General features: G+C 44.6%; 1 long non-coding RNA gene across 1 annotated transcript in view; it reads left to right on the top strand.

The window, feature by feature from the left end:
* Positions 1 to 25,071, top strand: part of LOC135976079 (uncharacterized) — a 66,805-nt gene that overhangs the window by 11,652 nt on the left and 30,082 nt on the right. Inside the window, exon 2 of the long non-coding RNA XR_010593297.1 lies at positions 2,525 to 2,599. This is a non-coding gene — a long non-coding RNA (uncharacterized LOC135976079). The remainder of the gene's footprint in view (positions 1 to 2,524; positions 2,600 to 25,071) is intronic.

The following is a 25,071-nucleotide window of genomic DNA, read 5'->3' on the forward strand; positions in this document are numbered from 1 at the left end:
CTCCTGTGCCTAATTATTTCCAGCTGCATCTCTAGCTTCCCTCTGGTCTGAACTCCGAGGATGATGATGACATTGGTATTCAATTAATTAGCATGTATATTGGCAGTGGGCTCAAAGAATTATTTTTCTACATCTTGCAGGGTCAGTTTTCAAATAAGAGAAATTGCTTGCTAAAAATACTGACTTAACTGAGGACTTTCAGTGAGTAATGGTTCTTCTGCTCCCACTGCAGCTAGCTTTTTAATTACCTGAGCGCACATGCTACTCCAGACGCAGCCTTGGGAAGAGTCTGGGGTTTGAAATGTTGGAAAACATCATGAGCAATCTCTGTGGCTTGGCTTGATTGGACTAAGCAGCAATAAACCCATTTGATTAGCAGGCTGCCCTCCAAAACTTGGTGTTCCTTGGGCCAGGTCCTCCATTCCGGGATGGTGGCTTGGCAAATATTGTCTAGTTCTGGTGTCCACAGTTCAAGAAGGGTGGTGATAAACTGGAGCCAGTTCAGAGAAGAGCAGTGAGTGACTGAGGGATTAGAAAACGTGTTGTCTAGTGATAGACTCCAGGAGCTCTATCCATTTAGCTTAACCAAAAGGTTAAGGGATGACTTGATCAGTCTATGAATACCTAAGAGGGGAGCTATTTGATAAAAGGGCCCCTCAGTGGACTCTAACAAGCTCCAATAGCTGGAAGTTGACGCTAGACAAACTTAGACTGCAAATAATGTGTACACTGTTTAACACCAAGGTTAATTAATATGGGAACAATTGAACAAGGGATGTGGTGGATTCTCACTCACTAGCCATTTTTAAATTAAGATGGGATGTTTTTCTAAAATCTGCTTTAGTTAAAATAGGACTTTCTCAAAACTTTGAATGGCCTGTTAGGCAGAAGGTCAGACTAGATCAGTGGTCCCTTCTGGCCCTAGAAGCTAGGAAAGCTGGTTGAACTAACCAGCTGGAGGAGTCTCAAGGTAACACAGCATGGTCACCCTACACTATTCATTATTGCTCTCTGTGCATAGGGCCTGCTCTAGCTTTTTTGCCACCCCAGGCCCCAAAAAAAGGCAGCCGCAGGGAGCTCGTGGAGGGTGGTCAAGGCGGCTTGCAGGGGGGTGAAGGGCGGCACCCAGGCACTGCAGTCTGCTTGCAGCCGGGCGAGAGGGGCTCCCCCTTCCGGCCTTGCAGTGCCTCTCCTGGCCAGGCAGGCTCCAAGGGGACCGACACAGGCAGTGCTGGCTGGGGTCTGCGACCTCCACGTGGGGCCAGCATTGCAGCGGGGCTCGGCACAAGGCAAACGGCGCCGGGATCAGTGGGGCCCACCCCTCCGCTGCCTGCCGGGCTGCCGCAGAACCCTCCCTCCCTGCCACCGCTGCCTGACAGGCCGCCACAGAACCCTCCCTCCTTCCAGTGCCCGGGGGCTGCAAGAGGTGCTGGCTCAGCCGCTCCTTTAAAGGCGGCTCGGCCGGGCCGGGCTCAGCGGCGTGGGAGGCAGAGGCCGGTGCAGGCGGCAGGGAGTGGCGCATCCCAGGGAGCCTGGCGGCACAATGAGCAGCAGGGATCACTAGTTCCTGTTCCCCCGGGTCAGGGTCCGTGCCTCTTCAGGGCTGGGCTGGCTGCCCCAAGATTGGCCAGAATGCCACCCCATACAATGTGCCACCCCAGGCATGTGCTTTCTTGTCTGGTGCCTGGAGCCGGCCCTGCCTGTGTAGGGGGCCTGGGTGGAAAAAGCAGTGGGGCCAGAGCACCAAGAGGAAATCTGAAGTTCAATCTTGTTTCCTTAGTGCTGTCTGAATTCCTCCTTCTGCCCAGAGCTGGTTAAAATGTTCATTGACCTTTTTCACAGGGGAAAGTTTCCCAACCAACTCTAGTTCTAGGCAGACACGTTCAATGTTTTTTCCACTCAGTGACCGTCTCAGAAGTGTCTGAAAGTTGGTAACACATTCAAATACAATCATAAAAGCTTGCTCAGTAGGAAAGTTGAAGGTGGGCTCATTCTTAGGGCTGTACTTTCTGCTGGGTCAAAACACTGGCTATTAAAGGTTGGGTTCTGATCTCACTTTTGTTGGTGTAAATCAAGGACTCGCTCCCCTGATGTGCTAGGATGAAACTGGAGTGAGTGGAGAATCCTACTCAACAGCTGAAATCTGCTCAGAAAGCCTGTACCAGGGCTCTCCTTGGGACACTGCCTGTTCTGAGATACCAGTCACCATGTACTTACTGTTGATACACCCATCCAGTTAGGAGACAAGATGGCAAATATTTTGATGAGATGCTGGCAGCTCTGCCACCGCCTCTGTGTAAATCCCCAAATAGCCTTAGTGCTCAGATTCACTGTTAACAGTGAATATAGGTGTTTGGGTGAGGAGGAGATTTTGTGACTTGGAAAGATGTGCTGCTTTGAATCATTTGGGGGCAGAGTGCAGAGGGGAGGGGTTGGGTTGTCTCTTGACAACTTAATTACTGAAGGCAGTTGAGCTATTGCAATAAATCTTTCCTGAGCAACACCATATATGCAATTTTCCCAGCATGGTGATCACCGATCCAGGACTGAAGGTTGGATGGCATTGAGTGAAAGGACAGCCAGCTCCCCAAGCCTTATGGTACGTACAGTAGCATAGCTGGAGGAGAATGATTTGGTTTGGACTCAAGCTTTCTGGTACAGTCCCGTTGAACTCATAAGAGTTCTGGAGTTAAGAGGAGATCAGAGCAATATAAAGCCAAACTGCTACAGTGGAAGAGTATTCATCAGCTGCATGTCTGCATTACAAACTGACAGATCATAGTCCCAGGATGCCACTTGTGGGGAAGCCCTGAAGTCTAATGCCAGCCTGCATGCTCACTTAGCATGAGCAGAGACTCGCAAGGGAGGAAAGAACCAGCATGTTCTAGCACAGAAGAGGGTCATAAAGATTCACTGTCCCAATTCAGTGCAGGGGTAGGAGGTAACTTTAACAGGGCTACAGTCAAATCTATCAGAGTGGCTGATTGCGGTGAGGTGCTGCCACAAAGCAGAAGGACCCCTGTGTAATCCCTGGTGAGACTGGCAGGTGGCTAGTGACTGTACTAGTGAGGTGGGCTACTGTGATGGGTGTAGTCTGTGAATGAAGATGAGGCCCTAGATGGAAGGCCAGTAGCCAACAACATTCCTCCTCTTGGCAGCAGCCCTAGATCTTCATCGTGCATTGTTCAATGGTCAAACAAGCTCTCATGCTGCCCCTATGTCTGAATATACACAGCCACCTCTTCTTCCTCCCTCAAATCCCTCATTAAGTTGACTATAGGCAGAGGAAATTTGACAGTGGCCAGGCAGCTGGTGCTGCTTCTCATGCTGACTGGTATCCTCTCCTTGTCCAAGTCCCATCCTCCCTATCTGTGTTCCCATTGTCTCTTTGGGGCAGGGACTGTCATTATGATTGTCCAGCACCTACCATGGTGGGGCTCTGGTCCATGACTGGGTCCCATAGGTGCTAAGGTAACACAAATATGAAGTGTTTCAGTAACACCTCCTAGAGCATCAGCAGAATGAGCTGTCATTAGGAATGGCAGAAACATAGGGTCAGGTTGGGGAATCCTTACTCTGGTAAACACTTACTCATATGCTGGGCATCCCTTTTACTTCAGTAGGCTCAAGCCAGCTCCTGAAGACAATGTCAGAATCTCTATTAAAATGGGCAGGATCGGGTCCAATGCAAGTGTGATAAAAGCTCCAGTCTGGCCAAAAAGTAGTATCTGTAACTAGCTAGAAGCAGAGGAGATACTGGTGACCACAGCAGGGCTTCTCTATGCCCAGGCCAATGCACAAGTCCCATACAAGCAAACAGCTGTTTGCAATTTTACCTTTTATGGCCTGGCTCTGAACAGAGAGGCTTTCTGATTAGGCAGGGAATGGCTTCTTTCCAGTTTCATCTTGGGAAAACTTAACCTTCTGTTTCCTCCTTTGGTTTGGGTGCAGATGAGCATAAATCTCATGCAGAGATGTGTGTTGTTGTAATCAGGAACAGGAAGTGAACATCACAGCTGTTAGCTGGTGATCATTGGCCTTGATTAACTTACTGCAGATGTAGGTCTGTTTGTGTAGGAAATTGAAGGCATCTTATTTTTGAACTAAGTGATCCCACTCTGTTCCCTTCTCCAAGGCAAGTTTGGGATCCCAAAGCCCTTTTTCAAACATTTGAGCTTGTTTTCTAGGCATGTCCAGATCTGAATGGGAAAATGAAGCAGAGAAGGTTTAGATTATATTAAAAAAAAAAAACTATCCCTGGCAGCAGTGAATAGTGGTGAAGCTTTCTTGCTAATTAATTTTGACTGATGCATTTAATTACCACTTGTATAAAGAAGGGGTGAAAAGAAGTGGCAAGTGTTACCATGTTCTAAGTTTGGGAGAAATAAGCTTTTATTCATGAAAGCAATTACATTTACAGCTCATGCAGATCAGCATTAGAGATGCTTGGATGGTGAGTTGCCTGCTCCATTTCAGATCTGATTTTGCTGTGGCGCAGTGCTATCCAGTAATCATCTTGTTTAATAAAATCTCCAGCAGAGGAAGCTAATATCCAGCAGGCTTTTGCATGGCTATATGCATCTACTTATTCCATTTATATGCTTCTTTTGATGGTGGCACAAGAACCTTCTTTGGGGCTACTCTGGAGGGAAGGAAAAAGATGAGACTCCTCAGGGTAGCTGGATGGTTAGTCAGACATCAAATATCCCAGAGCTGTGATACTCAGACTGCAGTGTTTCAGGAGCCAAATTAGTGATAGACATTACATGAAAGAGCCACAGTAGCATGAATTCATTATTCCATTCACTACAGTACTATATATTCATACATAAGCAGTATGACTGGGAAATATTTAGTTTGCAGATATTCTCACAGTAAAATGACCAAGTATTTTATCAACTACAGTTGGTCAACACAGTAAAAGCACCATGATTGGTTAATAACTTAGGTTAATTAATGCTTTAACTATCCTGCGCTGCAAAGAGCTACAGGAGACGCATTAAAGAGCTAGCCTCACTCTGAAAATCACTGCTCTAGAGCAACTTTTGAGACACTGGTCAGTGCAACTCCTACCAGCCTGGCCATGAGGAAACCTTTGTCTCCCATAATCTCAGTTGCTGCCTACAGGCCAGAAGTATTCCTGTTCCAGTCCAGGCTGTAGTAACGTGCATGGAATTCAGTTGCTGGAGTTGGGAGACAGTAACCAGCTTAGTCCATTCAATATCCTAGGCACATGGAGACACAGGAAAAGCCCAGCTAGAGAGAAGTTGATGCTTTTAATTTATCTGTATGCTGTAGCACCCAAGAGTGAGCTCTGGGCCACATGGAGCTTGATTCTGGGTGGAGAATGTGTGAAAGATGGATCTGGGCATGAAGAGCTTATTGAATCAAAGGGCTTTCTGTCTAATTTCTACACAATTCTAGTGTACAGTCCACAATCCCATCAATAGTGTGAATCACTCCGCAGGCCTGAAGCTACTTCACCATCCTCATCCTGACAATGCCAACCTGAACATAAGAACGTACATAAGAACGGCTGTACTGGGTCAGACCAAAGGTCCATCTAGCCCAGTATCCTGTCTACTGACAGTGGCCAATGCCAGGTGCCCCAGAGGGAGTGAACCTAACAGGTAATGATCAAGTGATCTCTCTCCTGCCATCCATCTCCACCCTCTGACAAGCAGAGGCTAGGGACACCATTCCTTACCCATCCTGGCTAATAGCCGTTAATGGACATAACCTCCATGAATTTATCCAGTTCTTTTAAATGCTGTTATAGTCATAGCCTTCACAACCTCCTCAGGCAAGGAGTTTCACAAGTTGACTGTGCGCTGGGTGAAGAACCTGCATCAACAATGGCTTGGAGGCCAAAGAAGGTACAATCAAGCCACCTACTGCCAGCCACTCTCCAGGTACCAGCTTCCCATCTGGCAAAAGAGGCAGTGCAGAAACCCCATTATCCAGTAAGATTCACCTGCTTTGATCCTCTGAGGTGCCTGCCCAGGCAGGGAAGGCATGGCATTGACACAGATAGAATTTGTCCAGGTCAGTGCAGACTCAGCACATATCTGGAGTCTTGACTTCAATGAGGCTTTTGGCTGGTGCATGGGTTTGGCTGGGTGGAGACTGATCATTGGCTTGGGCAGTATAATTCAAGGATCTGATGGAGAGGTAGCACCTGGCAACTCAAGGAACATTTCTTCTTCCAAGAGGTGCACTTTCCTTCCTCTTTATTACTACACACCTTCAATGCTACTGCTATTGTGTGGGCCTACAATCTGACGACAGTTAAGCTCTAAGGTAATGAAGAGCCATGCTGGCATCAGACATGGAAGGACAGAAGGAAGGAGTCTGATCTCATTGGGGTAGCCGCTTATGGCACCAGCATGACTGGTTCAAAAACTTCCTCCTGCTTATCAAAATGCTCCTTAGCTTGAAACAATTTGATTTGCTAGCTTATTTTGGTCTTGGCAGAAGTATTTCTTGCTCCACTTGTCCTGAATGCATGCCTATCTGCCTCCCTTCCCTGAACTCTTTCAGATGAGTTTCTGCTCTGGTTCCTGCCCATGGTCCAGAGCTACCGATTTATCATTTATTGGCTATTTTCAGTGAGGTGATCTTGCCAACCAAGTACATTTCCTGTGCAGAGCAGCAGAGAATGATAGAAGAATAAAAATTAGGATTGAAAGGAAAACCTAGTGACATAACACAACACATCTCTCCATGCTCATTAAAGCAAAATGGAGATATTAGAATCACTTTAATATATCACTAGCTAGTTAACACAAGTGCCAGACTTAAGCTTTAAGCTTTAACTCCTTTACTTCACGAGTAGCCCAACTGATTTCAGGACACTGCAATTCTGATAGTTTATTACTTGAATTCCAGTAGTGCTTCCAGGCCCCAAATGAGTTCAGAGCCTCACTGTTCTGCATGCAGACACATAGGAACAGTCCCTACACAACGGAGCTTATCTAACAAATGAACAAAGGGGTGGGAGAAGAGACCTCTTATCCTCATTTTACAAGTAGGGAACAGACAGCATAAGGACCAAAGGGAGTTAGGCACTTCAAACCCAGATTTAGGTTGCAAAGTCTCAGTTTTAGATGCAACCCCTGGTTGGCTGCTGCCTAGCTGTGTAGGTCCCTGAACTCACTCAGTGCCCCACTTCTGCTGTAAAAGTTCACTAGGGGCCCTAGCGCCTGTGTGCATTGCTGCCTCATTCTAGGCATCCAGATGCCCAAGTCCCACAAACCAGGTCAAGATAGGAGCTTGCCCTCCTGTCCTGTCTGCAGGGCTGGCTCTGACAGGTGTGCTCAGTGGTGAGTGTTGCAACACAAGTCTGGTGGGTCCAGGCCCAAATGACTGTTTCAAGATCACACAGGGGAGTCTGGCAGAGCCAGGAACTGAATCCTGCTCTTAATAGAATTGTGTTGTGAATTACCACAGTGCTGAAGAGCCCCAGTCACGGGCGAACACCACAAAAGGACAATCCCTGCTCCCAAAATACGCTGACCTTGTGTGCCCGGGTTAGTGCTGTCATCACCACACCCCATCCTTCCTCGAAACAGCTGGTTTATCTTCACCCAGGCAGGACTCTTAGAAAGGTGCAATACCTAGAAAAAACAAACCATAATAGCTTTCAATCTACAGACCCCGTGAGAATCTGGACAGGTTGGTCCTCTAGGGTGAAATTCCCCTCTCAGCAGAGGGACATCGAGGCTTAGGCCTTGTAACTTAAGCCCTAGTTCTGTTCCTCTGCAAATGAGCTAATTTCACTCTTTTAAAGCTCAAGTTCTTGGATTTCTCTAGAGTTTGGTGGCCCTGGCTCACCTTTTTCAGGCTGCTGGAGGGGAATCTGTAGGCAGCACAATCAAATTGCTTGAATACCCCACTGAATGCTGAACTCTAAACATGTTTTTGCATAATGTTTTGCCTTATGTTTTTTGCATAATATATCCTGACTTCTTGAGCCCTATATTAATAAAATGATTCACTGCTGACCACAATTTGCTGACAGATTTGCCGGTCTAACTTTTTTCCATTTAATTTGTTCTATTGCAATGGTACCTTCCGGTCAAATAGAATAAGCTCATGAGAGCTTTATAAACACCAGACTGAATTTCTGTTCAGTCATTGTGCTTTTTTTAATAATGTCTTCTAATTGGTGCTTTGCATTTAATTCCTTTCATTGTTTGGAAAATCTAATTTTCCAGTTGCATGAAATGTAGAGATAATTAAGCTGTGTCTATGGAAGGTACTTTGTGATCTGAAACAAGCAAAAGGACGTGTTTGTTTCAAGATAATTATGAGGGTCTCTTGCAGTCTCTGCAAAGTGCAGACAAAGGGAATGCTGCTCTTTTTAATCTTACATCTGCTCATATAGAATCTCTGAATGCACAGTAATCTTGATTCTACCTTGCTTTATTCCATTCTCATGCTGGTGTGATCCCATGGCTATCAGTGGGGAAAACTGGAGTGGTGCATTACCTCAATTATGGGCCAGATTCTCTGTTAACTTTACTGAGTTCGAAGGAGTGGTGCCAGTTTACATCACAAGAGAATCTGAAAAACTGACTACTGAAAGGTCTATTTCAAAAGTGTATAAATCCTGAGTTTCTCCTCTTGTGCCAGATGGCATAAAGCCTTTAAACCCTGAATATAACCTACTTTTGTACTGATTTGTACCTATGCTTCTCGTTGAGGTATGCTCTGGTTTGGTAAGGTAGGTGGTATGAGTACAACGGTTCAAAAACTTTCCATCCAGTTTGCTGTTGAAAAATGCCAACTTGTTGAAATCAAAATATTTTATGAGCATCCATTTCAACTGAATTTTGTTGGGGGGCGGGATGGTGAATTTCAAAATTTCCAGTGAAACAACCTTGTTGACCCAAAATGATTTTGTTAATGCTTTTCTTATAAATTTTATTCTTCATTTGGAATGATTTATAATGATATATATCTAAAAGTTGCTTCCAAAAACCCCTCAAAATATTTCATTTAATTAAAGTTGAAATGCTCCATTTTGCTTCACAGAATAGATGACCTGTATGTCTCTTCCAGCCCTACACTAAACAGCCCCCTGCCCCGAGGCAGGGCCAAGCACACCTAAAGCATCTGTGGCAGGCGTTTGTCTAAGCTGTTAGACATGGGGATTCCACTGTAGGTCTAACTTGTTGGGCCCCAGTACTCAAGGACAAGGAAAGAACCTAGGTAAAAACAGGTGCAAGGAACACATGTCAATAGAAATGGCTTAATTTGTGGATGGAGGAAACTAAAAATACTGTGCAGTGTGGCATGAGGAGACAGCATGATCTCTAAGGGATTGGTCCTGGAAAACAACCTGGCCAATCATAAAGTGCATGATATAGTTCAGAATGGCAGATGCATGCGTCAGCATAGGGTTAAACTTGTCTATAAAGTAACCAATTCTTGTATATATTTTTGATTTATGGTATGCCCTGTATCCACCTCGTATTGTTTGATCAGCTAGCTCCATGTAGTTCTACCATATGCCAATAAAGAAACCAGAGGGACAAGTTTGGAGTCAGGCTGAATTCTTGGGTTAAGATCTGAGGGAATCCCAACATCCACAACCTTCCTTGGTAACCTATTCCAAAGCTTAAACTTCCCCCCTAACTTTTAACCGAAATCTACCTTGTTGCTGATTCAGCCCATTACTACTACTTCTGCCTTCAATGGGCAAGGAGAACAGTTGGTCATTGTTCTCTTTATAACCACCCTTAATGTATTTGAAGACTCCCCTGTCAGGTCCCTATTAAGACCTTTTCTCCAGATTAAACATGCCCAGTTCTTTTAGAAAAACCTGACCTGTGAGGAAAGGCTAAATCTTCTATAATTTTTGTTGCTCCTCGGGACTTTCTCCAATTTGTCTGCGTCTTTAAAGTGTGGCACCAAGAACTGGACAAATACTTCAGCTGAAACTTCACAAGTGCTGAGCAGAGTGGGACAGTTACTTCCCAGGTCTCTTACTGCTCTTGTTAATACCCCAGAATTCTGCATCTTTTTCAACTGGGTCACATTGTCCATTTGATCCACTATAACCCCAGATCCTTTCCAGCAGCGAGTTAACACCTAGCGAGTTACTCCCCATTTTATGTCTGATTTTTTTCCTCAAGTGAAGAATTTTGCCTTTGTCTTTACAGTTTCAGCAAGTTGATTTCAGACCAAATCTCCAATTTTATCAAGGCCCTTTTAGACACTAGCACTGTCCTCCAAAATACTTGCAGGCCCTCACAACTTGGTGTCATCTACACACTTTAAAGCCCACTCTTCACTGTGTCTAAGTCATTAATCAGAATAGTACCATACCCAGTCCTGCCTCTTAAGGACCAACCTAGATATCTCCTTCCACTTTGACAGCAAACCATAGATAACTCTGGTTTTTCAACCAGTTTTGCACCCACTGTATAGTAACTTCATCTAGCCCATATTTCCCTAGCTTGCTCATGTGTGGGACTGTTTGAAAAATCTGTTTAAAATCAGATAATATACCTACTTTCCCCCTATTGACTAGGCCAGTAACCCTGTCAAAGAAGGAAATTGAGTTGGTTTGGGATCATTTATTCTTGACAAGTCCATGTTGACAATTCTTTATCACCCTATTATCCTGTAGGTGTTTACAAATTGTTTTGGTGCCAGCATCTTTCCAATATTAGACTGACTGGTTTATAGTTCAAATTTTGACATTGCAGTTTCCTGTGAAACAAATTGTGGTTCTCAGCACTAATACTGACTATGAATAACTTTCTTGTATGAAGGTAGCACCTGGAGGACTGCAATCAAGATCAGGGCCCCACTGTGCTAGGTGCTGTACAGACACCTAGGGAGAAGCAGTCCCTGCCTTGTAGAGTTTACAACGTAAATTGGCAAGACAAAGGTTGGGAGAAAGTGTCATCCCTGCTTCTCAGATGAGAAACAGAAGTTTCAGTGACTTGCCCAAGGTCAAATAGGAAGCTTACTGCAGAGTCCGATCTCCAGAGTCCAGTCCAGTGCATTAATCACAATGATCCTCCTTCCCTTTTAGGGTTGCTGTTCACAAGTGTACTAGGCTGCTAAAGCCATGGATTTTTGTTTCAGAATATAGGCATGATTTTTTTGGGGGGGGGGACAACAATTGAGACTTGTTGTTCCCTGTTCTGGCCATGCATTCATGTCTTTGTGGGTTCTTTGTGCTTGAAAGACATGCTGCTTTAAAAAGTTTCTGAAAATGGCTGTTGCAAAGCACAATCTACCACTTTCTCCTTGTTTTCATGAATTCCATGCAGTGATTTCCTCACTACAGGAATTACTGGATGAAATTCTCTGGCCTGTTATACAGAACATCAGACAGGATTATCTAAATGGTCCCTTCTGACTTTAATTTACCATCCTGTTTGCTTAGCTCAGCTGTGTTGCCTGATTCTCTCTACAAGAGCTCCAGTAACTGCCAGTCTGTAGCATATAGTGGAAGGTGGAATTGAATGTGAATGTCACTAAGTTCCTCCCATTGGGAAGGCTAGAGGCAATCTAGCCTCAGCCACTGAGGTGACGGACATAAGTGTAGAGGAGAACAGGGATACCAGTGCCCCTCCAGAGCACTTCCTCTGCCATGATTTTCCCATGCTGGTTAATTGGACACCATCCTACGCTGAAGTAGGTCTAATGATGGGGTGAAGATTTTGGATTGAAATCTGTTGTGATCTGTGTCTGAATCACCCAATCTTGGTGCCATCCCTACAGTACAGAGTAGGGAGGGTCTCCTGTAGTAAAATCTGGCTCCTGCCTATATAAATAACTTGACATTATTGGGGGGGGGGGTTCCTTTAGCCTGCATGACTGGGCAGTGTGTAGTAGGGTGGGGAAATACTACTTTGATACTGAAGATCAGATGCTACAGGCGGTCTTCACTTTGATTACTCTCCCTCTGCCCTTGATGGAGATGAACATAAGGTAAGGATCCTTCCCCTGCTCCATGCGTCATCTTGACCAGACACTACATTCTCAAAACGTGCCATCAATATCTGGCACAATCTGCTCCCTAAATCCAATTTTATCATTTCCCCTTTTCCCCTGGACACTGCTCGCCTGACTGGTTTCTGAGTAGCACCAGAGGCATTCACTCTCCTTAATCAGGATTCATGGAGGAGCATAAGGAGGGAATGTCAATCACCATAGCCTAGTTTTCCCTTGTCTATATTGGAAATTCTTGCCCAGAGCCCAGTATAACTAATTTACAGCCCAGAGGGGCCCTTGCTGATGGCATGCTTTCCTTATTACCAAATCACTCCTGCCTCCCCAAAACAATCTACAGCGTTGGAGGCCCTCACTGGGACCTGTGGACCAAAGTTGGTCTCTGCACAGATGGGAGTGAGTTGTGCTTTAATCTTCCTTAGGCATTTTCTCATTATTTTGGGGCTAGCAACCATCCTGCAAGTGGTTTGGGCCAGGCTGGGACCAATATAATTAACTCATGGACTGCTTTAAAATACAACCCCAGTTAAATCTCCCCTGTTTTGTCTGATGGCAGCCCAAAGGGGCGCCGCTTGCTGCCCTTCTGTATCCTGGGCTCAGTGCAGCAAATAAAGCCAAAAACTTTCTAAGCCCCACACAGCTTTAAATACAGCAGAAGACTGAGTTCAGGACACTGTCTGCTAAGCGACTAGTCAGCAATCTCCTTGTCTGCACAGGACTTGGATTTGCAGTACGTTTCCCTGCCTTCATTTCACCTTAGTGAAGAGGGAAGAACTAGTTGCCTGTGATCTAATGAATCCCTATATGCAAATAGGTGCTTTCTGTTCCTTTCAGAAATGCGGTTCAGATTTATTCTTGAGTGGAGTTGCACAACCTGCCACAGTCCTTCCTTTGAACTCTCCAGATGTGAAAGGCTCAGGCAGGGATTAATTATAGATTCAGATGTGATATGGGCTGGATGGGCAAAATATCTAGACTAGCTTGTTGAAGTAATGCACAGAAGGTAGCTGTCTTCTTTCCATAGGTGTCTCGATTGACTTAAGTGGTCATTTAGGTCACTGCATGTAGAATTGGGTCCATTCTTTGACCGTTTTTGTAGCAAAAGGAGAACTCAAGGCCTTTCTAAGAATGGCAGTTGTTGTTTCTCCTGTGGGAAATAAGAATTGTCAGGCTGGATCAGCCCAGGGGATGCTAGTCCAATATCCACCTGTTTCAGAAAGATGTAATCTAGCAATTAGGGGATAACCAGTCCAGAGGCAAAACTGTTCCCTAATCTCCAATAAGGCCAAAACCAAACTAAAGGAGGTGGGTCTAGATAACATGGGCAGTGTGTATTGGGAGTCTGCTCTCGTCAATGGGGATCTTCCTAGTGACTGTGTTGGATCAGGCCTTTTGCTTTAATTGCTCTGGATACACAGGATTTCAGGTTGTGGGGCCAGCAGCTTCTACCCAAAGCATGCTTTGTCTTGCTCTTATACTACAAACATTATATGCAAACCACACTGGTGCAGTGGGTTTCAGATAATCAGGTTTGCTGACAATACGGAACATGCAAGAGCAACTTTCACTCTTGAATGTTACTCAAGAATTAGCTACATGTACCCTGCTCTCCTGGCTGGGTTCTGGGGGGCTTCTAAAACAGTGAGCACCACTAGAGGGCTCGCTGACTATTTAAACTGATATTACCCTGTTCCTACACATACTTTGCAAAATCTTTCGAGCCACTGAACACAACACAGCAGAGGTGTAGTCTTCTGAGCAATAGAATTAATCTAACTATTAAGCATGCCCTGAATGGGTTTAAGATTATATATACAAAGTTAACCAGAAAAATTACTTTTAATTTTTTAAAAATCAAATTGTTTGAAATATCATGTTAGCAATGGAGATGGTGCTAAAACCTTAATTGCAGGTTTGATGAATTATTCAATTAGGCATTGTACTACATTGCTTAACTTTCCAAAGTCTGGAGATGTGATTTGGTAGGTGGAATGACCTTTCACACAACCTAGAGACTGTTTTGTGGAGACAAGCTCAGTAATCCAATAGACTCCAGTCTTGAGTCAGGAGAGACCTTCAGCTGCATGGTTATTGGTATGCATTCTGTCTAGCTGCATGGACCAATGGGGTTGGAGCCAGGAGACCTAAGTTTTATTCTTGGTTCTACCACTGACCTACTGAATGACCTTGGGTAAGTCTCATCACCTCTTGGGGAAACTGAAGCACATCTGTAACATTAAGACAATAGTGTTCCTCTTTAAGATTAGAGGTCTATAGAGGAGAATGGCATGTGATTGGAATAATCATGATTGCTAAGCTGCCTGCAAATTCTACATTAGTCTGCACTGATCCTTATTTCTGAGACAGCCTCTCATTTATGGTACTGGGCACAGTGACCCTAAAACAGCAGCCTTAACTTTAAATTTAGAAAAATCACTCTTCCAGGGATTGAGGGAGGTTTTCTTCTCACTTGAGCAGCAATATTTGGCTTTTTTGTGGAAGGTCAAGTACAATTTGTTGAATAGAACATGCAATAGAAAATATCAAGTGTTCTTTCAAGTTGTTGATTCATAGGAGATTAGCTTTTCACCTGTTTTTTTGTTGCTATGAACTGAAATGTCTACAAGAAACAAGAGAAATTAAAGGATTAAACTAAATCAAACCCAAAGTCAAATTCCACAGTGACAATCAAGCCCAAAGAGCTACCCCATCTGTACAGTGAATGTCTCCTTCAAATATTTTCGGCATAAGAAAATAAAACATTAGCCTGAAGATGAGGAAAACCTCCTATTGATCTGTCCCAGATAGTGATGAAGTCTTATTGTTAAGGACATTTCCTGTAGGCTTGACAAGAGGTTCTCCAAGAAGGCCTTAGTGGAAAATTACAATGCCTTGCTTTTGCATGGTGTAGTTTTTAGCTCACTTTCTATCTTGGGCCCCAATTAACAAAGCATAATGAGAACTAGTTTGCATATGCTTGTTCACATCTGCCTTGAGAAACAGGGAAAAGTCCTTTGTCTTGGCAAGGACTTGTGTTGAGGGGGGACAATTGCATTGGGAAAACTGCAGCCAAGACCATAGATATCCTGGGCTTTGGAAAACCACTTGGGCTTCAACCTTGAGTCAGCACAACTTCTTGTGTCCTTTAGGGGAGAAGGTAGGCTCCAGAGGGCTGGGTATTGAACTAGTAGACCTGGGTTCTGTTGGCACTGCCACTGATCTGCAACCTTAAGCAAATCACTTTAGTTTTTCCCCCCCTCTAATCCTTCATCTGTCTTGTCTAAGGTGTAGGCTCTTCAGGGGAAAGGTTTCTGATTCAGAGTCCCCTGATTCAGAGTCCACTGAAGTCACTGGAAATCTTCCTATTTGTTTTGGCTCAGGCCCTAAGTGTTTTGTATCGTGCCTAATCAGGGTTAACAGTAATGCCTGATGAGTCTGTCTATAGCCTTAGCTCCCTGTTACCTGAGGTATGCTGTTTGTGTATATATCTATACAGGATATTTCAGTGGCTATGTACAAATGAAGGTTGAATTTTCTATGCAATTTTCTTGACATTGCTTACTAGCTGGCATGTCTTAAACCAAAAGCAAAAGAAACAAAAAAAGACACGAAGGTGCAAAGCACCTTATTTGTTTTGATTCTGTTTAGGTCCAGTAAAGAATAGACAATTGTACATTATTTTTGTTACGGAGTCTGCAAAACCCTATATAAATAAACATATCCAAGTTATTAGAATTTAAGTCCATATTTATTTTTTCCCTAAAGTTAAGTATTAGGAAAAATTGTCAGTGGCCGCCGGCAAGAGGTGGTGGCCGTACTGTGAGGCCTCAAAATTGGTTGAGAACCCCGAAATCTAGCCTATGATATGATAACAGGGAATTAAATCCTGGAAAGCAATGCATTTGAACCATTTCCCATCTGGACTTGCCAAAGGGTCTCAAGTTCTGTTGTGTCTCTGAAATTAAACACGGTGTGTGGGAGGGAGAAGGGGAATTAAAAATACAATTTTAAATAGCAATGTTAAATGCCATTGTTCATGGTGACTTTTCAGGCTCAATCAACACTAACTATGGAGTCAGTTCCTCAGCTGATGTAGCTACACAATTTACAGTAGAAATCAGAATTGTGCTGATGTGAACCTGCTGAGGGCTCTGGCTGTTTCTCATAGCGTAGGTGGTAATTGCACACATGGGGCCAGATCATCAAGTGATGGAGCTACTGTTTTACATCGGCTTCAAAAGAGCTATGACTTACACCAGCGGAGTGTGTGATCCGTAAGTTACTGTAGTGCAGAAGAGCTGTTTTCTATAAGCTTTTAAAAATGTCTTGGTAGCTATGATTCACTTTGCAATCAATAAGCTATTCTCAGGTGGGAGATTGTTTCTTCTGGTATCCGATGTTGCGGGCACCTCTTCTCCAGTTTGAGCCTGGCTACCAGTTATCTCCATCTCCTGGATGACTTGTTGATGCCTGTGTGAAAGCCCCTTGACCACGTTTGCCTGGGAGCTGAGTGCCAGCAGAGCACAGCAGATTTGAGGCATTTGACACCCTTTCATTGAAGTGCTGTTCCGTTTGCATATATCACCACTTGCCCCATGACGTAACTTGTATGGGGGAGATTAAAAGCTTGTGATCCACTGTTTCCTTACATAACAGCTGAATTCTTAGCTCTACGGACCTTGTTTGTTCATAATCTATTGTTGGAAACCTACAAAGTGTGCCTGAAAACACAGGATGGTCATTTCCTGCTAAATGTACTGAATGTGTATCTTTTAAGGAGTTAGAGATGCCATTTGAGGGGCACTTGCAGCTCAGCTGATGTGAAGAAGACACAACTGAGTAGTGAATTGTGGAACTTTAAACTATTTCTCTATGAATTGGCACTGGGGAAAAGCACAAAGTATTAGACTAAAGCAAAATGTTCCACTGGTGGTCAATGAGCCAGCATTTTCCTATGGTGGGGACACAGAACTAAGCACTAGGAATATACAGATCTTGCTAAGTGCAAAATGTGGTGTGGTACAATAGATCTGGGACTTTTAATTTGGTGATGGAGCATAGGGGCTGTAGCTCCTAGAATTCTGTATCAAGTCACAGGTCATTTAGATTTCATTATTGATTCAGTGGCAGGATGACATCCAAGGGTTTGGCTATATGCAAAGATATCTCTGCTCCACCTGATAGACACTGGGATGAGACATTTAGCAGTCCCATTTGCATCTCCATGGCTTGCCATGCTTCATCTTGACCTGGGCCTGTGACTAAGGAATCCTGGCTTTCATTCCTTTGTCAGGGGCATGCCATGTGACTTCAAGCAAGTTACATCATGGCTTTGGGACTCAGTTTACCTTTCTGCAAAATGGGAATCAAACACAATCTACATAAGGTTGTTGTGAGGCTGAATTTGTGCTTTGAGACCCCTAAAACTAAGCAAAAATGCTAATTGTTACACCCTTTCCTCTAGTACAGTGGGGGCCAGTATCCTGAGTGAGTGAAGTATTGTCTGCAAAGAGTAAAACCTTTACTTCCCACCTTCCATTTCCCCCTTGTTCTTTGGGAGGCAGTGTCAATCCATCCCATTCAAACCTGTTTCAATCTCACTGTTACTGGTCATGATTTTCAGCAAACATGCTGAAGAATGAGATTAAGTTTAGAAGAAGGGATGTTTGTCTGAGAACTTAATTCCACATGATTTAAAATTGCCTTCTCCATTTGTCCTGCAAAGGCCAAAGGGATTGTTGTGCCATCTATACAGTTGGCTGGAAGGACTGGGGTGATGTACAATACCACTTCTTTTCAATTAGACACCAGCTCACATGGCACCTTGAGGTATCAGTGACATTGGGATATGATGTAATCGAATATAGTTCCTGTAATGTTGTGACAACCAAGAGGATTTGGTTTTGGTTCCATAGATTCAGAGAAGGGACTTTACAGATGGCACCTGCCAAGCCAAGAATTGCTACCAGCCTTGCATGTCTCCTGTCCAAATGCAAAGTGCCCTTCTTTGGCAGTTACCTGCCATAATGAGAACACATGCAACTTGCTTGCTGTGGGAGGAAGGGAAAAGGATTCATGTTCATCTCCAGACATAAGCCTACGTTTTTAAAATTGACTAGGGATTTTGAGGGTTCCTCATTTTCAGGTGCCCAACTTCAGACACCTGAAAGAACCCTGATTTTGCCAAAAGAGCTGAGCAGCCACCCTCTGGAAAAAGGCTTTTCTAAAGTGTCTTCAGATGAGCACCCCAACACTGAAGCACTCTCCTCTGTGGCCCCTTTGCTATAGTATCTGAGTGGCTCAGGGTTTAAGGTATTTATCCTCACAGCACCCTTAGGAGGTAAGGCAGAGCTGTTATCCCCATTGTACAGATCAGAAACTGGGGCACAGAGTAAGTAGGCAACTTGTCCAGGGTTCACAAGGAGTCTGTGACAGAGCAGGGAATTAAATCCAGGTCTCCCAAGTCCCAGATAGTACTGTAACCATTAGACCATACTTCCTCTCAATAGGCCTCTTTGACTTGGATGGTCCCTTAGATTGTTTATCACGAGTAGGAAGCATTCTCTTCCACCTTGTATTTAGTTGTGATGCTCTGAATACCTTTCCCAGACCTGAAGAGATCTGCAAACTGAAATGCTTGTCTCACCAGAAGTTGGTCTAATAAGAGATGACTTCATCTGCCTTCTGAAAATGGAGGCCAATTTATTTTAACTGTGAAGAGTCTAGTACTATGGTCATTGCCATGGTATAAAATCTAAACGGAATAGAGAATGGGCATCCCATCTGGGAAAACTCTATGCTGTATTCAACCATTTCTTTTGAATATTTAAATATTCAGGTCTCCCTTTAAAAGAGGGGGGTGGGGGGGCAGTGTCAGATTGGTAGTGTGGTCTGACTCCTGGGGTGAAGAAGAAAGGAGCTTTTATAAAAGAAACCTGCTCATTCAGCACAGGTTTCTGAGGAGACAAAAGTACTTGTCACTAGATAAAATAGCTGGGAATTGTTTCAAAACGAAATTTTGACTTGACATTTCTGAGCCTTGTAGCTCTGTACAGGAAAAAACGACACCAGCAGTTTCCACGTGCCTTTGACACCAGTTTTATATTGACAGTTTCCTCACCTTATAATTAGTTGAATGTTCTGAATAGCTCTGCCTGTCAGGGACTAAATTGGGTTGTTTCCATTTAAACATCTGTGGGTTTTTTCTCTTGACTAGAGGACTCCAAGTTTTCCCTCCTTGGTTTCATGAGCATGTGTTGCCTAAGACAGTTACAGGCAAAGAAATGATCACCAAAATATTCCCGGGGTGGAGACCCTGGCTGTGGTAGCTGTGAATCAAATTGAGGGCTTAGTTTCTTTGTTCTTTCTCTGGGATGGGAGGAGAGAACAAACTTGTATGAGAATCTTGAATCCCTGATTGCAGATTCTATTTGTGCCTATGACATTTAGATCAGTCAACTTCACTGAAAAGGGTAGCTTCTAAACAGAATGTTTAAAGTCTTAAAACACTTGTGCCCCCTCCCCATGATTTTCTTGCCTTTATTTACTGCCTGAAGGTATTTCCCTGAAGACAGGATGTTTGCTCCCCTGAGTATCTGCTCCCTGCTACACATTCCCTATCTGAAGTCAAAACCCTGTTTGCAATGGCCGAATCAATTCCATTGGCTTATGGAGTCCCTCGGGATTTGTGGGTGAGAGGAGGATACAGCCCAAGGACATGAGGCTGTCAGAGCAGGGAAGTATCTGAAACATGCATATTGAAGGGTCTCCTTATCCCAACACCACAGCTGCAATTAAAATTGCTAGAGAAATAGTTGTTGCCTTTTGCTCGAACTCCGCCTTGCATAGTCTCATGGAAGGGGTTTCTCTTGCTGCAGACGTCCGTGTGAGGTGCTTGTCTCTTCCTTGCTTGGCTAAACAGCATAGATGTTAAGTGGCTCCTTGGTATATTTTGCTTGAGGTCAGTGCAAGTTCCTTTTATCAGAGAAGCTTCCCCAAGGCGCTGTCAAAGCATTTACCCACTCTTCAGTGAGTCAGTTTCCATGTAACTGATAATTATCCTGGCTACATATGTGCTCAGAGTATCTCTCCCATCTGTGATTGGACAAAAGGCTCCCAACAGTCTGCAAGAAGGGCAGCATGACTAGTTTATGGCTGAATCCCCTTGGGCTTTTCAGTGAAACTGGACTGGTGGTGGAAGTACAAGTCAGAATTCCCTCTGGATTAGCAAGGCTCTCTCTAGGTAGAGAATGGATGACTATTAAACACATACAGATGAAAAGTTGATTTGGCACCTGTGTACACACAAAGTGCAGGTTCAAGCCCTTAATAGAAAGCTCCTGGTTGCAGATGCTAAGACACATGGACACCAGGAAAAAGGACCCAGGTGAAGAAATCTGGCTGAAGCACCCATATGGAGAGTTACTGTAGTCTTATGCCACTAATTCTTTGCCTTCCCACCAATAGTCATTAGCTAAGACTCCCAAGAAGGTAGGTGAGCATTGTTGCTGGTACTGAGTCTAGTGGTACAAGCACATGCTTGAAAGCCAGGAATTCAAGTTTTCTAGGACTGTCTCCATCACAGATTCCGTCTGGCCTTGAGCAAGTGAACTGCAGCCACCTTTCCAAAAGCAGAGCAGAAATTTTTGAGTTATTCAGCGTTGGATCCTTTGCATTTGATTTTCCCAAGGTGCTGGGTGGCTAGAGCTGCAGCTGATTGGCCCCTCTAAAAATCAGATACAAGCTGTATCAGGGCAAGCACCCAAAATGCAGGTGTTCAGAATCAGTGGTAGCCCTTGAGTGGATTTGGAGGAATGAGCCGGATCTGGGAATTTCACTACACAATGCCTGGTACAACACCATCAATTGTGGCATCTCTGGCTGGTGCAATGGTCCTTAATAGACAATGTGGCCTTAACTTCTGTATGCTGTCTGCTTTTCTGTCTTTAACCAAGATCTCTCACACCCCATTTTAATCTCCCAGAAGTGGTGTGGGAATTAATCAGCTCACTATATAAGCAATGACTCTTATTCATAGATTGCAAGGCAGGCCAGAAGGGTTCACTGTGATCATATCTCCATTTTACAGAGGGATACATTGGAGTGCAAGGAGGTTAAGTGACCTGCATTCAATTGTGCGGTCACTACTGAGGTCAGGTGCAAATTCAAGAGTCTAGCCTTGTAGTTCTAAGCTCCAGATGCTGCACACAAACCTTCCCTGATTTCTCTCATTTGCAGTCACTTTGTGGGTTTCTTTTGAAGAGAAATAAAAGGCAAATACTCAAAGCCATAAAAATTATATAACTTAACCTTGGACCACACCTGTCATTTGATTGCTCAAGATGGCATTCGCTTGGCTAGATCTCTATTTCCAGTTCACTTGTGAAGCCTCGTCCCTTACCAGCATGCTTGCTTTTAAACTGATCTTCAAAGGCTTTAGAGGACATATGAAAACATCGTTTTTAATTACACTTCTAATTAAAAACAAAGTCGCTCACAGGGATTACACCTTTGAATTGTTGCAAATGTGAAACACTATTAATGCTCACTGTCCCCTTTTTAAAAAAAATTGTTCCTGAATAATATCCAGAGTCTCATTGTTCAAGCACGGCATGTGAAATGCAAAATACCTGCTGGGGTGTGGGAGAAGCTCGGAGCAGGAAGAATTCAAAGTGAAAGACATGAAACCAATTCCTCTCCTTCTCCCCCCCCCCCCCCCCCGACTGATTCATCACTGACGAGATAAGTCACTTATGGTGTCTGTATGTGTAGTTTAAAAACGGAAAAGGGGCTCTGTCAATGGAAAAACAGTCTTAACTACAGCTCTGCTTGGCCTTTGATGCTCCCGATGAATCCACTTCACAAGTGCACCTGGCTCTACAATGTGTTCTGGCTGCTGTTGAAGACCTGGGCTGGCCTTGTCTGCATCTGGCTGATGTGGAGGATTTATTTGTCTCTGAAGCTTACAAGAGCAAATGGAAGCTTTCCTTTAATCAGCATCTAGTTTAGACTTCTCTGGACTCCGGGTCAAATGCTGACCCAGACAGTTGTTCTGAGATTCCCAGAGACCTGTTTAATGTGGGCAGTGACTGCTGGAAGGCACTTGCCAGTGTATTTACAGCAAATTTCCCAGCAGGGTGGTGACCATGTGCAGCACTCTCTACACAGTTGTGTGTATTCACTGGATTAACTACTAGGTCTTTTCCCTCCATTTGAACAAGCACAATGTCAGACCGTGCAGTGTAAATGTATTCCATGTGAGGTTTTGTTTGGGACAAGGCTGACATGGGTGGATAGAAAATGACTAAACACCCACTAATTTAGAGTAGTTAATATCAATTGCCAAACCAAGGAAGAAGCATCTCCAAAACACAAGGGCACATTTGCGGCTGAGAGGTTTTTGCCAATGAGATGCAAATTGTCCCATGCCATTGTTCATCAGGGTGACCAGAGATGGAACCAGGGCTGGTGCAAGGAAGTTTCGTGCCCTAGGTGAAACTTCCACCTTGCACCCCCCTCCCAGCCCTGCGGCAGCTCCCCCCCACTCTGAGGCAGCTCCCCACCCCAGCACACCTCTGCTCCGCCTCCTCACCGAACACGCTGCCCCCGCTCTAATTCTCCTCCCCTCCCAGGCTTGTGGTGCCAAACAGCTGATTGGCGTCACAAGCCTGGGAGGCGGGAGAAGTGGAGCGGTGACCGTGCACTAGGGGAGGGGGCGTAGGAACGCTGTAAATAAATAAAATTTGGCACTCCAAATCTTGGTGCCCTAGGCAACTGCCTAGTTTGCCTTAATGGTAGCACCGGCCCTGGATGGAACTCAAATGGGCCATAGGGACGGATGGATGGCTCAGTCAAATTAAAGGCAAAATTCTGTTTTCAGATATGGAGATACTAAATAGTCATCTAGTTTTAACTCAGGTACATGTTTTATCCAGGGCTAACTAGCAGAGTTACCAGAATATTCTCCCATTTGGAGAGAAGGTTGTATATCAGGGGAGAGCAATTCCTGAGGTAGGCTCTACTCTGTATCTGAAAACACAATTTCACCCAAGGGCATAGAGGGGCCTGAGGTCAGATTTAAGGGTCCCTAGTACACTGATTCCTTCCCTGGGGACTGCCCCTTGCTGTGATGGGGAGGATGGTGTGTTCCAATGATCTGAGTGTCAGCGAGAGTTTGAACTCCTGGTAGGATCCCAAAAGCTGATCAGGTCAAATGTAGGCCCCAGGCAAAAAGCTGTCCACTGCTTCTCCAGATTGGAGTGGAGCAAAGGGGAATTTTGCCTGTTGGGGCGGCACCTTAGTTAGGAAGAGGGGGATCAGAATTCCATGAAGGGCCAGTGGGAATCGGGGTCAGCCTTCAGTCCATGAGGGAGAGGAAGCTCCCATTTGGAGCGGATACATTTAGGAGCTGAGGAGCTCAGACTTGGCAGGAAGGTCCCAGGCTGCTGTAAGCTTTGAGACTGTTCTGAGTCCACATCAGGGCAGCTCCTGGGCACCTCTTTCACTATACAGTGTATAAATACTGCTTAGGAAGGTGACGGTTTCTTCTGGCACCTCAGGCAGTCCCAGAATCTAGCTACATTGATGCATCTTTGTACCTGCATTCCTATTTAGGGGAGGGGAAGAAATAGATTCTAGGGATGCAAGTGAATGCTTTGTAGGAGCCCAGAAATGATGGGGTAGACAAACTAAGCTTGTTTTTTTTTTCCTTCGGCTCATTCCTTCCCCCCATGGCTTGAGCCGTCCAAGATTCCTCACTCCTGGAGTGGCTGACAAGATGGGAGAGGGCAAGGTTTGAATGTCATTGAGCAATGGAAACCTCCTTCCCTCTTTCCTCGTGGCTGATTGCTCCCTCTGAAGGGAGCAGTGTAGAAGCGGCAGCATTGGCTCAGGACCATGCCTTCCCCACGCATGCATGAAGGGGTTACAGAAGCTGGATGCTCATCACTAATGTGTGCTCTTGGCTCTCGGGGGTGGGAGGGAAGCCTCTGCAAAGTTCAGGAGCAGACTTGCTTCTCTGTTTGCACACACGGCTCGCCAGCAGTGATGTGCCCAAGCTTCCAATCCTTCAGTCTTGTTCCTCTTAAACAAAAGCGAGTAAAGGTCAATGCAGTATGCCAGAATATTTAAATTGGAACTCGTAAGGATTTGGCCAGGAGATGTGCTAACCCAGGTCTCCACACCTCAGACCAATGTCCTAACCACCATACAGTACAGCACGAGTCTCTCCCCCTTTCTGATGAAAATGTAATTGAAACCAGTACATCGCCATGAAACATTTGAGCTACAGCATATGTAATTTCATCGAAAGAGTGTGGAATGTAAGGAACTAAATCCCTTGAAATATAAATGTCTAGACAGATTAGTACTTGCATATTAGCTTCACATTTGGCTGTCAATATGCATTAATTGCAGGTTTAACCAGCTAATCTATTAAACCTATCTCTGTGGCAATCAGAACTCTTATATTTTAAAAAGAGAAGGATTTTCGTCTGTTAATTACACACACAGACATTCTGCAGTGTGAATCCCACATGCAATTTAGACAAAATCAGCAGACAAATTGGATAACATGTTGCTTTTATTGAACCAACAAACAAGAAAGCCCTGTCTTTTGGAGCTGGCAGCAAAGCTGCGGGGAACAACGAGGGTTGGCTCTGCAGAGACCCACCTGCTGGAACAGAGATTCTCAGGCAAGGAGCCAAAACCGCTAGTGAGGGGGAAATGCTGTTGTCAGTTGCCACCTGCAAACATGTCTCTTTGCTGTGAAAACGATTTCCCGGCTGCCATCTATTCTCCCAATATGGCAGCATTTGTATTGCTGTGGCTTAGTAGTGTTAAGGCTTAGCGGGAATGAAGCAATGCATTATGGGAAGTCCTGTGGGTGCCATCAAATCCAGACTTCACAATGGGGGCCAATCTCCCCTGTGGCCTCTGGCCACTACTGTGAAATAACTGTAAATAGTTCAATGTGAACCACCAGTTTCACAGGGAAATTATTTCCCAACTCCATGAGAAGCTGGTTCCTTTGGTGTCATTCTGCCTCACTATTAAAAACTCATGGTGGTGCTTAACTGGCTGTTTGCTCATGATCATTAT

The sequence above is a fragment of the Chrysemys picta genome, chromosome 16 (genome assembly GCF_011386835.1).
Source record: "Chrysemys picta bellii isolate R12L10 chromosome 16, ASM1138683v2, whole genome shotgun sequence".
NCBI lineage: Eukaryota > Metazoa > Chordata > Testudines > Emydidae > Chrysemys > Chrysemys picta.